General features: G+C 41.4%; 1 long non-coding RNA gene across 2 annotated transcripts in view; it reads left to right on the top strand.

Annotated features, from left to right (window-relative positions):
* Positions 1-13,816, top strand: part of LOC127372062 (uncharacterized) — an 87,483-nt gene that overhangs the window by 57,720 nt on the left and 15,947 nt on the right. The window contains exon 2 of one of the 2 annotated variants that reach the window (XR_007886516.1): positions 12,826-13,012. The exons of the other annotated variant lie outside the window; for it this stretch is intronic. This is a non-coding gene — a long non-coding RNA (uncharacterized LOC127372062). Of the gene's footprint in view, positions 1-12,825; positions 13,013-13,816 lie in introns of those variants that run through there. 2 annotated transcript variants of the gene reach the window in all.

The raw sequence follows: 13,816 nt of genomic DNA, 5'->3' as shown, positions 1-13,816 counted from the left end.
CACGTTGAAGGACCTAAGCCTCCTCAGAAAGAACAGCCTGCTCTGTCCTTTCCTGTAGAGGGCCTCAGTGTGGTCTGTCCAGTCCAGTTTATTGTTGAGTATCACCCCCAGGAACTTGTAGGTGTCCACCATCTTTACCTTATCTCCCCTAATAGCAACTGGGGAAGGAGGCCTCTTGCTGCACTGGAAGTCCACCAACTTTTCAAATAGAGCAGGTCTAGACCGAACTCTTTATAACATTATTTACAGAGACCCAACAGTACCACCATGAGCAAGCACTTGGCGACAAGGGCAAGGAAAAACTGCCTGTTAAAAGGCAGAAACCTAGGACAGATCCTTCGGCTCTAGGTGGGTGGTCGTCTGTCTCGACCAGTTGGGGTGAGAGAGAGAGAGAGAGAGAGAGAGCGACAGAGAGAGAGAGACAGAGACAGAGAGAGACAGACAGACAGACAGGTGCACAGCAACAACAGTATTGGCAATGGTAATCTAGCAGGACCATGGCAGGAGGCTCCACCAGGATCGATAAGAACCTGCGAGACGCACAAGAACTCCAGGGAAGAAGTGAAGTTAGTAACATGCATTAATGGGACATGAATGAGTGCAGAAAGAAAGAGGAAGAGAGGAGCTCAGTGCACCATGGGAAATCCCCCGATAGTCTAGGCCTATAGCAGCATAACTAAGGGATGGTTCAGGTCTCACCTGATCCAGCCCTAACTATAACCTTTATCAAAGAAGAATGTCTTAAGCCTACTCTTAAATGTGGAGAGGGTGTCTGCCTCCCGAACCACAACTGGAAGCTGGTTCCACAGGAGAGGAGCTTGGTAACTGAAGGCTCTGGCTCCTGTTCTACTTTTAGAGACTATAGGAACCACAAGTAGCCCAGCATTCGGAGAACGTAGTGTTCTAGAGGGGTAATAGGGTACTATGAGCTCTTTAAGATATGAAGGGGCCTGACCATGAAGAGCTTTATAGGTGAGGAGAAGAATTTTAAATTCTATTCTAAATTTTACAGGGAGCCAGTGCAGAGAAGCTAGTACAGGAGAGATGTGATCTCTTTTCCTAGTTACGGTCAGTACTTGTGCTGCAGCGTTTTGAATTAATTGGAGTGTTTTAATGGACTTATTGGGGCAACCTGATGATAAAGAGTTGCAGTAATCCAGCCTTGAAGTAACAAATGCATGGATTAGTTTTTCTGCATCTGTCTGCAATAGGATGTGTCTAATTTTTGTAATATTACGTAAATGAAAGTAGGAAGTCCTAGAGGTCTGCTTCATGTGGGAATTAAATGACAAATCCTGATCAAAGGCTGTGGCTCAGAGGCAGAGTGGGTCGTTCCTTAATCGGAAGGTTGCGGATTAGATCCCCAGCTCCTGGTGACACATGTCGAAGTATCCTTGAGCAAGATACTGAACCCCAATATGGCTCCCGATTCCATGCATCACTGAGTGAATGTGTGTGAAAGGGTGAATGTGGCACGTAGTGTAAAAGCGCTTTAAGTGGTCGGAAGACTAGAAAGGCGCTATACTAGTACAGGTCCATTTACCATAACTCCATTTTTCCTGACAGTGGTGCTCGAGGCCAAGGTAATGCCATCTAGAGTAACTATATCTTATGACAGCGAGTCTCTTAAGATTTTTGGCGCCAAGTACAAGAATTTTTCTTTTTTCTTTTTTCTTCAATCAAAAAATTGTAAGTCATCCAGGATTTTTTGTCCTTAAGATATGTTTGTAATTTAGATAATTGATTAATTTCATCGGGCTTGATTGATTGATATAACTGCGTTTCATCTGCATAACAGTGAAAGATAATGGGGTGATTCCAAATAATTTTGCCTAAAGGCAGCATATATAAAGTAATTAGTATTGGTCCAAGTACAGAACCTTGTGGAACTCCATGACTAACTGTAGTATTTATTGAAGATTCATTGTTTACATGTACAAACTGCGAACGATCTGATAAATATGACTTAAACCAGCTTAGTGCGGTTCCTTTAATGCCAATTTGATGCTTGAGTCTCTATAAAAGAATATCATGGTCAGTGGTGTCAAATGCAGGACTAAGATCTAATAATACAAGTATAGAGACAAGTCCATTGTCTGAAGCAATCAAAAGGTCATTATTAACTTTAACCAGAGTCTCTGAACTGTGATGACTGAAAATCCTCAAATAAACTATTGTTATGTAAAAAGTCACACAACTCTTTGGCGACTACTTTCTCCAGAATCTTAGAGAGGAAGGGGAGGTTAGAGATTGGTCTATAGTTGGCTAAAACCCCTGGGTCAAGAGTGGGCTTTTTAAGAAGGGGTTTAATTACAGCTACTCTAAAGGACTGTGGTACATATCCTGATAATAAAGAAAGATTAATCATTTCCAGTAAAGAAGTGCCAATTAAGGGTACGACTTCTTTAAGCAGCCTAGTTGGGATTGGGTCCAACAGACTGTTGATGGCTTCGATGTAGAAATTATTGAAGTTAACTGATGAAGATCAATAGCAGAAAACAGTCTAAATATATATCTAAGTTTACATTAGATAAAATTCCTGAACTTGGAGAGCCACTGACAACAGTTGATGGCAGTTGGTGATTAATTTTCTCTCTAATAGTAATAATTTTATTATAAAAGAAGCTCATAAAGTCGTTGCTACTTAAGTTTATGGGGATATGTGGCTCAATAGAGCTGTGACTCTCTGTCAGCCTGGCTACAGTGCTGAAGAGGAACCTAGGGTTATTCTTATTTTCTTCTATTAGTGCTGAATGATAGGCTCCTCTGGCACTACGGAGGGCCTTTCTGTAGGTTTTAAGATTATCTTGCCAAATTGAGCGATATTCTGATAATTTGGAAGAGCGCCATTTCCTTTCAGATTTTCTAGCCTTTTGCTTTAATTGGCGGGTTTGGTGGTTGTTGTTCGTAGTGAGCCTGCAGCACTATCAACAAGATTATCAATTTCGGAGGGACTAAAGTTATTATAGGACTCTGTTATATTCAGACATAGCATTGAATTAAACACTGAAGGAATCTCCTCCTTAAATTTAGCTACAGCACTGTCAGATAGACATCTGCTGTAGGAAGTTTTGCCTCATGGCTTATAATCTAACAACATGAATTCAAAAGTTATTAAATAATGGTCAGATAGGAAAGGATTATGTGGGAAGACTATTAAATGTTCAATATCAATGCCATATGATAAAACAAGGTCAAGAGTGTGATTAAAACAATGAGTTGGTTTATTTACACTCTGACAGAAGCCAATTGAGTCTATTAATGAAATAAATGCGTTACTAAGGCTGTCATTGTCAACATCCACGTGAATATTAAAATCACCTACAATAATTGCCTTATCTGATTTAAGGATTAAACTTGATAAAAACTTTCTTGATAATATTTAAATAGATAAAATACTGCTCCAGAGATGAATTTTGCAGTTTTTATTACACGCTGGAGAGCCTTTCTGTCCTGAGCAGTGCAGCTGCCATGCCACACGGTAACTGAGCTGGTGATGAGGCTCCCGACTGTACATCTGTAGAAGTTGCTGAGGATCTAGTTGACATGCCAAATTTCCTCAGCCTTCTTGAGACATAAAGTCTCTGCTGGGCTTTCTTCAGGAGCTGGTGGGCGTGGTGAGACCAGGTGAGGTCCTCGCTGATATGGGGGGTCTGAGGAATTTAAAGGTTTTCACCCTCTCTACCTCACCTCACCGATGTACAGTGGGGTGTGCTGTTCCCTCCTCCCCCTCCTAGGATTAATAATCATCTCCTTTGTACGCCGTCTCCTCCCCACCACTGATCATTCCAATGACTGTCGTGTCCCCTGCAAACTTTATAATGCAGGTGTTGGTCAGGGAGGTCACACAGTCGTAGGTAAAGAGGGTGTAGAGCAACGGACTCAGCACGCATCCCTGGGGGGTCCCTGTGCTCACAGTTCTGATGCCTGATGTCCGGTTTCTAACTCTGACTGACTGAAGTCTGTCTGTGAGGAAGTTCAGTGCCCAGTTACAGAGGGAGGGTGTCAGTCCAAGGGTGAGGAGTTTTTGAGAGAGTCTGAATGGAATGACCGTGTTGAATGCTGAGCTGTAGTCCATGAAAAGCATTCGTACATAAGTGTCTTTGCCCTCTAAGTGTGTGAGGGCAATGTGGATGGCAAGGTTGACAGCATCATCTGTTGAACGATTCTGTCTGTACGCAAACTGTAAGGGGTCCAAAGTGGCCAGGATGGTCTTTTTAATGTGTGTCATGACTATCTTTTCAAAACACTTTTTTGGGAGGGGCACGATGGTGGTAGCCTTAAAGCAGGTGGGGGCCGAGGCCTGAGTGAGGTTGTAGATGTCTGTCAACACCTCCGTCAGCTCTGATGAGCAAACCCTGAGTGCACGCCCAGGGATGTTATCTGGGCCAGCTGCCTTCCGTGGGTTTGTTCTTCTCAGAGCGGAGCACACCTCTACTGGTGACACAGAGAGTGGTGTGTCCAGTATGCCCTCGGTGGCCAGAATCTCTACTTGTCAGCTGGCGTTGAGGGCTTCGAAACATGCGTAGAACTCGTTGAGCTCATCTGGTAGTGTGACTCTGCTGGTTGCGGCCCCCAAATTCTTCTGTTTGTAGTCTGTGATGTGTTGCAGTCCTTGCCACATGCTATCAGCAGTGGTGTAATATCCCTCCACCTTCAGTCTGTATTGTCTCTTGGCCTGTCTGATTGATCTATGCAGGTCATATCTGGCCTTTTTGTAGTCCTCAGTGTCACCCGAGACAAATGCAGCAGAGTGAGCATGTAGCATGGAAGGTACTTCACAGTTAATCCAGGGTTTGTCATTGGGGTAGGTCTTGCAGCATTTAGTGGGGATAATGTTCTCAGTGCAAATGCTAATGTAGCCAGTTACAGCTGCAGAATATTCCTCTAGGTCCACAGTGCCATCCCCTCTTAGAGCAGCAGTTTTAAACACACCCCGGTCTGTACTGTCAAAGCAGTCCTGAAGCATCAGTTCAGATTCTTCATTCCACACTTTAATAGTTTTACTTACTGGAGGAGCTTGTTTGAGGAGTTGCCTGTAGGCTGGGTAGAGGAACACTGAGATGTGGTCTGATTGTCCAAAGTGCAGCCGAGGCACAGCCTTATAGGCGTTCTTCACATGGCTGTACACTTCAATACATTTTTCCCCTCTAAAATTGGTATCAGTCAAAAATCCCATATTAGTCGGTATAAAATACGGATTACTTTTACAGGTTAGATAAGGTCAAACCAACCCTTTATTCAAGCAGTGTACACACATACATTTCTATGGATCCACTTTGCTTAAACTAAAGCCATCTAAAAAGCTCACAACATGACTGGTGTTCAATACTTTTTACTTAAGTTCTTTCACACAGAACTTTCAGCAGCATTTTTGATTGGTAAGCACAATTCAAATATAAAAAACTAATTGCAGGTAGCAAATGAAATGTTTTCAAATGTTGCACTTGGCTGTCATTTAGCAAGCAGTCCAGTGTATGACACAGCATGCACCCACACTGAAACAACCCTCTTCCTCTCCCGTGTCATCTCAGGAAACAGTCTCTTGTGCTAGCTCCCCCTACTGTCCTTCCCTGACATCATCACTCTCACTGGTCCATTACCCCCCTTTTAAACTGGTTATTCAGATCACTGTTATCACAAACTTCAGACCGAAGAAATGTGTTCCTTTCCAAAGATCTCCAGTGAATGGCAGTAACCTGATCCAGATTATGTGCAACCATAAATAGTCATCACAGTCCACTCCGATTAAGATGGCTTTAATCAACAGTCAGTTTGCAATAAGACTTTTATCCTGAGGAACTTATTTGCGTCTCATAATCTGGGCATACTATACTAACAATCTGAGACCTGGTTGAAATGTTGAGACAAAAAGGCCTTGACTGAACTGAGTCCAATGGATTGTGACTTTGTGTGCTGGCCCAGGATGTCCGGTTGAGGAAGAGGCCTAGCTGCCTATTTTATCTGCTGCTCAGTAAACACTGGAGAGTTCAACACTTTCTAGGTGCATATTATATATTATATATTGCTCATTCAATAACCTGTTTGTCAACCCTGGATGTTGTCACTCCTTTTAAAAATAAATCCTCTTGTTCTGTTAACTCATCCCCCTGGATGAACGATGACATACACTGGCTTCAAAGAGACTGTAGAAAGGTTGAGCGTTGATGGAAAAGCACTAACTTGAAGGTTAATTTTATACATATTAAGGAATTACTCTCATCTTTTCATAAGAATTTAAAAGAGGCAAGAACTGCTTATTTCTCTTATTGTATGATTCCAAAAAGAACAATCCTAGAGCCTTGTTTTGCACAATTGACGGATTAGTGAATCCTGCTACTCCTCCTGTACTGGTTTTCTCAAATGTTGACTGAAATGTTTCTAGCATTCTCTCATTGTAACCTAATCTTACAGCCACTGTTTCTCGAATGCATCCTTCCTCAAGTTCTCTCGACATTGTTTGGACCTCTCTTTTTAAAGATGTTTTTAGCTTTTTAAGACAGCTCTCTCAGCTCTGGCTGTGTGCCTGCTTATTTTAAACATGTAATTATGCAGCCACTTTTAAAAAAGCCAAATCTAGATCCATTGCTCCTCCCGCCACATGTCGAAGTATCCTTGAGCAAGATACTGAACCCTGAATTGCTCCCGATGCTGTGCAGGTCCATTTACCATTTACAACTTGTACATGTTGTGGACAGCAATGTTTGCCTCCTATTTGTCAGATAAAAGTATTTCTGTCTCTTTATCTGCTCGGCTTACGTGTGGAGTGCCACAAGGTTCAAGCCTTGCTCCTATTCTTTTCTGCCTAGACATGCTGCCCCTAGATTCTTTAATTAGTTGATTCAAGTGTATGTCCTATCATTGCTATGCAGATGACACACAGCTGTACCGTTCCTTACATTAAGACAACCTTGGATAACTCTCCACCCTGCAAGATTTCCTAACAGCCATTGAATGTCAGACAACTTTCTCCAACGTAATCCTGACAGAACAAGTCCTCATCATTGGCCCCCAAGTTCAGCAGTGTATTGGTCCTTAGCAGCAAGCCTAAAAAAATCTATGCGTTCTCTTTTACCCACACAGGAATCTTGTTTCTTCCACCTAAGAAACATTGCCAAAATCAAAGGCATATTATCCTTTCAGGATGTGGAAAAAGTCATCCACACTTTTGTTTCCTCCTGTCCTCATTATTGCAATTCAGTGTTCACCACTCTGAGTCAGTCATCTCCAGTTGGTCCAGAATGCAGCCGCTAGACTTCTCACTAACACAAGTTGTAGGTCACACATCACTTCAGTACTGGCCAATCTACATTAGTTCCCCATTAAATGTCGAATAGATTTTAAAATTAATCTCCTATAAAGTACTGCATGGGCTGGCACCACCTTATATTTCTGAATTATTGTGTCCTTTGACCTCAGTGAGATCTCTGAGAACTACTGACCAAAGGGCTTCTGGCGGTCCCAAAATCTAGGCTTAAAAACAAAGGTGACCAAGGCAGTTATGGCTCCCACCCTCTAGAACCGCCTTCCCCTCATTATAAAAAATGCAGAATCAGTTGATAGCTTTAAGAAGCTGCTAAAACCTCACCTTAAAAAAGCACTTTATCCTGTAAAACTTTTTTTTTTGCCATGTGCAGTTTTATAGTTGTTATATTATTAATTCTTGGTTTTTACTCTTTATGTTTGTAGTTTTGTTTTATGTTGTTTTTCTAATGTTTTTACTGTACAGCACCTTGTAACTTTGTGCTTTATAATAATATGTTTATTATTGTATTTATTATCATTATTATTATTATACAACCAACCACGCTGTCGGTGTAAACATCGTGTGCGTGCCAGACTTAGTCAGTCACTAATGTAGCTGTCACGTGCTGCTCAGGCAGGCATTGTGAAAAAAGATATTTTTTACAGCTGCAAGTATGGCGTAATTATTGCAGTTATTTTAAGAACATGCTGCAATAGGCGACATATTGTATTTGAAGGAAAAATCCCCCTGTCGCTTCATCAGTTGTTTGCCAGACCTTGACCTTATGTCGAGTGTGATAGATGGTATGATTGGTGTGAATTCTTTATCACCCACAGAAAAGCCCTCTTTTTCTCATCACCTCTATAGCTTAACACTTGCTGCTGAAAAGATTTAAGCTTTCAGGGACATTAGAGACACATTACTTGTGATAGTATCTGATGAGTTGTTCATTTTATGCCTTTTATTCCCTATTATCATACTTCTAAATGCAAATTCTAATGACGCTTTGGTTCTGTCAAGTTTTCTGTAATAGGCAGAATTTGCTTATTCAAATTTATCATATCAGTTGTCAAGAGGATGAAAATGTAAAAGGACATGCCTTACATTTTTAATCAGGTGTCTTCAGTTTTAAGTTCTTTAGGGAATAAAAGAAGTGTCCACCAATGACAGTTCAAGCTTGACAAGGACTCTTTGATAAGTGCATGATGAATTAAAACTGAAATAATACTGTCTTCACAGCTGCTTAATCCCATCGCTTGAAGTTTTAATGTGGAGTTGTTTTTAGACAAGTAACTTAGTAAGTTTAGTTTATAATGTAAAATAGTAGTCTGTTAGAGTCTCCTTGTTTAAGGATGCAGTAGGTAACTTTAATAAAAATACTTTTTTGTCATTATTGCTGAACATTTTCAGACAGTAGTACATGAGACAGATAATCTGTAAAAAAAAAAAAAAAAAGGTTCCTCTGGCTCCTCCTAAGATAAGATAAGATAATTCCTTTATTTATCCCCATAAGGACAAATTTGACACAGCAGCAATAGGGCAAAGCAGCGCAAAAACAGAAATCAAAGAATGGAATAGAAATAGAATAGAAATAAAATAGAATATCACAGTAAAAATATTGCTAATATTATTAATATTAGAAGATATAAAAACTATAAATTAAAGTATATACACTATTTGTTGTTCAAGTAGGACATGGAGTCCAAAATTAAACTAAACTTTTATTGCTTTTAATACTAAATTAAAAGCAGAAAATTAAACTTAAAGTAAACTAAACTAAAATACTAAAACTAAACTAAAACTACCAAACTACTAAAGTGGAAATTAAATATAAATAGTGTAAAAGGTTTGTGCGTTGTAGGTAGGAGTTCTAAACCAGTCTTTATCTGCTGGGGTTGGAGGAACTGGGAGCTGTGGCGTTGTGGAGTCTGATGGCAGTTGGTACAAATGAGCCTCCAAACCGCTTTGAGGCTCGGGGCTGGGTCAGTCTGTAGCTGAAGATGCTCCTGAGCTGCCTCAGCTCAGCGTGGAGAGGATGAGAGGGGTTGTCCATGATGTCTCTCAGCTTCCCTGGGATGACGTGTCTGCAGGTCTGCAACGGTGAAGTGGATGACGTCACAGGCGTGCGCCGCTACTGCCAATGGAGGAATGTAACCAGTGACGACAATAGTGGCCGTAAACTCACGGGGCAGATAGTATGGCCTTAACCCTATGGCCAGAAGTTCAATATCAGGTGTGCAGATTTCTGCCTTCTTGACAGCATGTCCAGGGTTACACCATTTAGAGTTCACAAAGACAGCGAGCCCTCCTCATGACTTTTTACCGCTCTGTTTCTTCCTGTCTGCCCCAACAAGTGAAAAGCCGGCTAGTTCCACTGAACAGTCTGGTGTAATGTCATTCAGCCATGTCTCCGTCAGACATACTATGCTGCACTCCCGATACTCTCACTGTCCGTTGACCAGGGCCGAGAGCTCGTCCGTCTTGTTGTTCAGCGAGCGTACGTTTCCCATGACAACCAAGGGAAGACATGGCTTGTATTTCCACCGCCTCTCTGTCTTCTTGGTTCTCACCAACGTGCCTGCTGTGGTTCCTCTCCTTCGTCTCCTTAACTCCACCGGGATCTCCCTCTGGCATGCGACACGTAAATCCCGATACCATAGGAAGTCCTCACGTGAATAACCTCCGGTGTTTTGTTGTGTGGTGGTTGTTGTGTCCACATTCCTACACATTGTTTATATTTTAGTTCAACTACGGCTAAAAAAGTAAAAAAAATTAACAACCAACACTGGAGGTCTGTTTACAACAATAAACACAGTGCTATTTAGAAGGAATAAAGAACTAGTAAGATTTAAGCCGCGAAAATAAGAGGCGGCGCAGGAGCTGTTGCGTCAAGCTGCCACTCTCTGCGGCGCTTCTATGTAATCTACCTCCTAGTGCTCTTAATGGCATTTGCAAGAATCCATCAGGCCTGGACTAAAACAAACAATCAGAGCCAAGAAAGATATTTGATTGTTGATTCTCATTCCAAGGGCGTCAAATTCAGAGGCTTTGAGACACTGGGAATGAGACAATGAACTATCTTCAAGCTTCCAACTCAAAGCATCTTATCTTTCTCGGCACATTTTATTTATGCCAATAGAGCCTCTTAAATGTTACACACTGGAGGTTTAAAGGACCAGTTTTTAAAGAATTTAGTGGCCTCTAGCGGTTAAGTTGCATATTGCAACTGAACACCACTTAGCCTACGTCTGTGAAGTTTGCAGGAGAAACTACTGAGTTCGGTCTAGACCTACTTCTGTTATGAATTGGCGCTATACAAATAACACTGAAAAATTTAATTACTCGCAAAATTTGAAAGGCCCTATCTCGAGCCAGTTTGTCTGTTCTGTAGAAACATGGTGGTTCAACATGGTAAACGGTAAATGGACCTGTACTTTTATAGCGCCTTTCTAGTCTTCGACCACTTAAAGCACTTTTACACTACATTCGCCCTTTCACACACATTCACTCAGCGATGGCAAAGCCCATATAACAGAAACTAACACATTCATACACATTCACAGCATCGGGAGCAATTTGGGGCTCAAGAGATACTCCGACATGTGGCAGGCTGAGCCGGGGATCGAACTAACAACGATTAGGGGATGACCCGCTCTGCCTCTGCACCACAGCCGCCCATGGACTCAATAGAAGACGACCTGCAGCGTCTGTAGCTAAACAGCTGATTCTAAGTTAACGGTTATTCCAATATTCAGGTAATTATACGCTAATGAAAACATAATTAAAGATCCTCTTTCCATTCCACCTTGTGGGGGGAATGTTTTACCTTAAATGAAGTAACAGGCCTTTGCTTAGCCAGTAGCATCAGTAGCAAATCCTCATTCTGGCCCACAATTGTAATTTGTAAACATAGTAAATCAGTGAGGAGATGCTATGGTACAAAAAACCACAACGATTCCTAAGAAAAGAGAATAGAGCCACCTAAATGTTACTCACTGGACCTTTAAATAAATTTAAAACAGTGGTGTCTGAGCTATCACATGTGAAAAATGCATGAAGGAAGGCTAAACTGCTTCAGTTTCATTGTAGTTTCATTGTACATATATTTATGATTGATTTTAAAACACTCAACTATTTATCAACTGCATAAAACCTGGTTGTACATGTTGTGTGTGTACAAGCATCAGAATAAGGTGGAGTACTAAGTAGTGGGCAGAGAGGCCTGACATCACATCTGAACTGCTCCGCAAATCCAGCACATCAGCAGCTACAATGTGTGGAAATGACTCCCCCCACTCTGATCCTCGCACCAGTGGGCGATTACTGACACGGTGGCATAGAAAATGGAGTAGAATGGAAAATCTCCCAACTTCATTAAGACCTTTTCTTTCGGCAAGCGAGTCTCTCACACATCTCCATTTAAACAGGTCGGTATTGTGAGTGCATGGCCAAGGCTGTGCCACCTCCATCAGCGTGACCTTGAAGCACGCTCCACTTCCACACATCCAATGTCAATCCTACACTCACGCTGAATAAAACCCCTCCACGCTAGCTTTTTACAAAGGCCACACAGCCTTGATCCTTTTGCAAATCGAAAAGGGTTGTTGTATCAGGAACAAAAAAAACATCCATTCAGAGGCGCTTCTCTGGGTGAGTTGCATGTGTTCATAAAAATATACATGAAATTCTCTTGAGGGTACATGCTGAAATGAGCTTTAATAATGGAACAAAAAAAAACTCATGGTCAAACACAAATCTTATGTAATGGAAACATTACATATAAGTCCATTAAAACGCTCCAATTTAAACGCTCCAATTAATTCAGAACGCTGCAGCACGAGTACTGACAGGAACTAGAAAAAAGAGATCACATCTCTCCTGTACTAGCTTCTCTGCACTGGCTCCCTGTAAAATGTAGAATAGAATTTAAAATCCTCCTCCTCACCTATAAAGCTCTTCATGGTCAGGCCCCTTCATATCTTAAAGAGCTCATAGTACCCTATTACCCCTCTAGAACACTACGTTCTCTGAATGCTGGGCTACTTGTGGTTCCTATAGTCTCTAAAAGTAGAACAGGAGCCAGAGCCTTCAGTTACCAAGCTCCTCTCCTGTGGAACCAGCTTCCAGTTGTGGTTCGGGAGGCAGACACCCTCACCACATTCAAGAGTAGGCTTAAGACATTCCTCTTTGATAAAGCTTATAGTTAGGGCTGGATCAGGTGAGTCCTGAACCATCCCTTAGTTATGCTGCTATAGGCCTAGACTATCGGGGGATTTCCCATGGTGCACTGAGCTCCTCCCTTCCTTTCTCTTTCTGCACTCATTCATGTCCCATTAATGCATGTTACTAACTTCACTTCTTCCCCGGAGTTCTTGTGCTTTCTCGTCTCCCAGGTTCTTATCGATCCTGGTGGAGCCTCCTGCCATGGTCCTGCTAGATTGCCATTGCCAATACTGTTGTTGCTGTGCATCTGTCTGTCTGTCTGTCTGTCTGTCTCTTGCTCTCTCTCTCTCTCTCTCTCTCTCTCTCTCTCTCTCTCACCCCCAACCACCCACCTAGAGCCGAAGGGTCTGTCCTAGGTTTCTGCCTTTTAACAGGCAGTTTTTCCTTGCCCTTGTCGCCAAGTGCTTGCTCATGGTGGTACTGTTGGGTCTCTGTAATTAATGTTTTAAAGAGTTCGGTCTAGACCTGCTCTATTTGAAAAGTGTCCTGAGATAACTTCTGTTATGAATTGGCGCTATACAAATAAAATTGAATTGAATTGAATTGAATATTGAAAGAGTAATAATTGCACAAATTATAAAAATAATCCTGCCTGAAGATCATCAACCAGTGATGTCTCTCATGGGACCGATCAGTCCAAATAGACAGCATCTGCTCGGTCAAAATCAGCATGATTGATGACTGCCACAACAAGAGAGCCACATCTGACTGGACATTTGAATTTGTTCAAAACATGATAAGACAAGCGCATGATAATCTGTCAGTGTTTTGGTCATCACAAAAAGGCACAGGCTTTGACGGCTCTGTTAAATGTTGTAAAAGTGCCTGAAGAGCAGTGTTGACCAGTAACTCATTACTAGTAATAATATTACTTTACCAAGTAAATAGGGTAATTGCCAATACATTTTTTTGTAAAATTTTGTTTACAACATTATTTTTGTACCCCTACTGATGTAAAATCCAACAATCCATAAAATGCATTCATTACTTTTTTTAATCGTGGAGGAAACTAATTTGGAAGATAGAAACGCTTACATTCAGCAACTGGAAATATTGCATTACTTTGATAACAAACTATGCTGGTAATTTTGGACAAAGTTACCAATGTTTTGAGAAAAGTAATATAACTAGTCGTGTAACTAATTACTGCTGGCAGGGAGTAATAAGTAAAGTGATAAAATTACTTTTGAAAAGAGTAAGGAGTAAAGGTTAATGACGTAACTTTTGCATACGTAAGTTGGCCTGGCGTTAAAACTCAGTAAAATTAGAAAGTGGACCTTTGAGCTTGGATTACTTCGTTACACATCATCAAATTTTAACACTAGTGCAACCAGTTCAAATTCAGTA

The sequence above is a fragment of the Dicentrarchus labrax genome, unplaced genomic scaffold (genome assembly GCF_905237075.1).
Source record: "Dicentrarchus labrax unplaced genomic scaffold, dlabrax2021, whole genome shotgun sequence".
Lineage (NCBI taxonomy): Eukaryota > Metazoa > Chordata > Actinopteri > Moronidae > Dicentrarchus > Dicentrarchus labrax.
The sequence above is the reverse complement of the archived record's forward strand: the minus strand, read 5'-3'. Positions and strand labels throughout refer to the sequence as shown.